Genomic DNA, 3,300 nt, shown 5'->3' with positions numbered 1-3,300 from the left:
CTCTCTTCCACTAAAGCCCACTAAGGCCCATATACCTCCCGGGGGGTTCCGGTAACCTCCCGGTACTCCGGTAAAATCCCGATTTCACCCGGAACACTTCCGATATCCAAACATAGGCTTCCAATATATCAATCTTTATGTCTCGACCATTTAGAGACTCCTCGTCATGTCCGTGATCACATCCGGGACTCCGAACAAACTTCGGTACATCAAAATGCATAAACTCATAATATAACTGTCATCGAAACCTTAAGCGTGCGGACCCTACGGGTTCGAGAACAATGTAGACATGACCGAGACATGTCTCCAGTCAATAAGCAATAGCGGAACTTGGATGCTCATATTGGCTCCTACATATTCTACGAAGATCTTTTATCGGTCAGACCGCATAACAACATACGTTGTTCCCTTTGTCATCGGTATGTTACTTGCCCGAGATTCGATCGTCGGTATCTCAATACCTAGTTCAATCTCGTTACCGGCAAGTCTCTTTACTCGTTCCGTAATACATCATCTCACAACTAACTCATTAGTTGCAATGCTTGCAAGGCTTATGTGATGTGCATTACCGAGAGGGCCCAGAGATACCTCTCCGACAATCGGAGTGACAAATCCTAATCTCAAAATACGCCAACCCAACATGTACCTTTGGGGACACCTGTAGAGCACCTTTATAATCACCCAGTTACGTTGTGACGTTTGGTAGCACACAAAGTGTTCCTCCGGCAAACAGGAGTTGCATAATCTCATAGTCATAGGAACATGTATAAGTCATGAAGAAAGCAATAGCAACATACTAAACGATTGGGTGCTAAGCTAATGGAATGGGTCATGTCAATCAGATCATTCACCTAATGATGTGATCCCGTTAATCAAATAACAACTCTTTGTCCATGGTTAGGAAACATAACCATCTTTGATTAACGAGCTAGTCAAGTAGAGGCATACTAGTGACACTCTGTTTATCTATGTATTCACACATGTATTATGTTTCCGGTTAATACAATTCTAGCATGAATAATAAACATTTATCATGATATAAGGAAATAAACAATAACTTTATTATTGCCTCTAGGGCATATTTCCTTCACAAGCACACGTGGTCCGGATAGTCGGTGTCAACGAAACCAGTGGGCTACTGACAAAACACCTGCTCGTCGAGATGGCCATGCAAGAAAGCATTGGACACCTCGAGCTGGTGAACTGGCCAGGCGCGAGAGATGGCAAGCTGGAGAACAGCGCGAATCATCCCCGGTTTGACAACCGGGGTGAAGGTGTCGGTGAAGTCCACATCGGCGCGCTGGCGGAAACCGCGCACCACCCAACGTGCCTTGTAGCGCTCAAGAGAACCATTCGGGCGAGTCTTGTGGCGGAAAACCCACTTTCCAGTGATAACATTGGCACGGGGATGCCGCGGGACAAGCTGCCACATACGATTGCACTGCAGGGCATCAAACTCCTCACGCATCGCAGCAAGCCAGTTCGGATCCTGAAGGGCTGCGCGGGCGGAGGTGGGGAGGGGAGACGGGGCCGAGGTAGACGCGACACACGCGTACTCGACGGAGATGTAGCGCGTGCTAGGACGAAACGTCCCAGTCCGAGCCCGAGTAACCACACCGGTGAGAGGTGCGGCTGCAGCCGGCGGAGCCGAGAGGGGGACTGGCGAGGAGGAGGTCGAGCCGGTCTCTGAGGACTCCAAAAGCGCGGGCAGGGCCAGGCTCAGTGCTCAGTGCGGTGTGGGGGGCAACTCGCCGTAGGTGGTGGCAGGGGCGATCCGCACCGCAGGAGATGCCGAGGAGGACGGTACCTGCTGAAACAGGAACACCAGCTCATCAAAGTACATGTGCCGTGAAGTAAAGACGCGGTGGGACACTGGATCGTAGCACCGGTAACCTTTGGTGTTGGGAGGATAACCGACAAAGATGCAAGGAACCGACCGGGGAGCGAGTTTGTGCGGGGTGGTGGACGCGGTGCTAGGATAACAGAGACACCCGAAAATGCAAAGACCATCATAAGATGGAGCCGCACCGAAGAGGAGATGGTGAGGAGCATAGTTTCTGCGATGACGACACGGGCGGATGTTAATGAGAAGGCTGGCGGTCGCAAGAGCGTCCGGCCAGAACCAAGGAGGCACGTTGGAGTGGAAGAGAAACATGCGGACATAGTCATTAAGAGTGCGGATGATGCGCTCGGCGCGACCATTCTGTTGTGATGCAAGGAGATTGCGGGCGGCAACGTTGTCAAACTCTTTTCCGTTGTCAGTTTGCAAGGCAAGAATAGGACAACCAAACTGTGTGGTGACACATGAGTAAAAAGCAGTGAGTGTGGCAAGAGCATCGGACTTGCGACGGAGAGGAAATGCCCACACATAATGGGAAAAACATCCAATATCACCAAATAGTATAGATAACCCGTGTTGCTCGCAACCGGGGACGTCCAAACATCACTATGCAATAACTGAAACGGAAAAATGGAAATGTTTGTAGACTCGCTAAAGGGAAGATGAACGTGCTTGCCGAGACGCAGACCTCACAGGTGTGGTCGTCAACCTTATTACATGAGAATGAAAAACTCTGAAGAATCTGACGCAAAACTATAGAGTTGGGATGACCGAGGCGGGCGTGCCAAAGATCGACACTAGCGGCGAGGGCGGCTGGATGGGTGGTGGTGGCAGCGGAAGGATGCACCGGGTAGAGCTCGTCCAGGCTATCACATCGGTGGAGTACCATCCGTGTACGGGCGTCCTTCACAGAAAAGCCAACATCGTCAAATTCAACAGTAATAGGGTTCTCATGAGCAAGGCGACGAACAGAGACAAGGTTGGTAATTAAGTCAGGAGAGATGAGAACATTAGACATGTTAATAGGAGTAGAGGTGGAAGGAAACGACATATGACCGACATGTGTAATAGGTAGAGAGGAACCGTTATCAATGGTGATGCGAGTGGGAGTATGAATGGGAGTGGAAGACGAGAGGTTACCGGGATGAGCAATCATGTGAGCAGTGGCACTCTAGTCCATGTACCAGTCACCGCCGCCACCATAGTTACTCGATGCGGAGCCGAATGCAGGGCGGCGAGGAGGGCTGGATCCCACGGCGGCGGCACCTGGGGCGGGTAGAACCCGCCATAGGCAGGCGCGGGGGCGGCGCCATAGCCGCCCGTGGCTGGTGATGCCAGGTAAGGGGCGGCGCTGGGCCCGGCAAAGTACGCTTGGTGGCTCGGCGGATAGGGCCCAAGAATGCCCGGGGCGGGAGCCCAAGGGACCGGCATCAAGTATGCGTGAACGACACTCGTCCATG

This window comes from Triticum dicoccoides, chromosome 2A (genome assembly GCF_002162155.2).
Source record: "Triticum dicoccoides isolate Atlit2015 ecotype Zavitan chromosome 2A, WEW_v2.0, whole genome shotgun sequence".
In the NCBI taxonomy this organism is placed as follows: Eukaryota; Viridiplantae; Streptophyta; class Magnoliopsida; order Poales; family Poaceae; genus Triticum; species Triticum dicoccoides.
Note: the sequence above shows the minus strand (reverse complement) of the source record.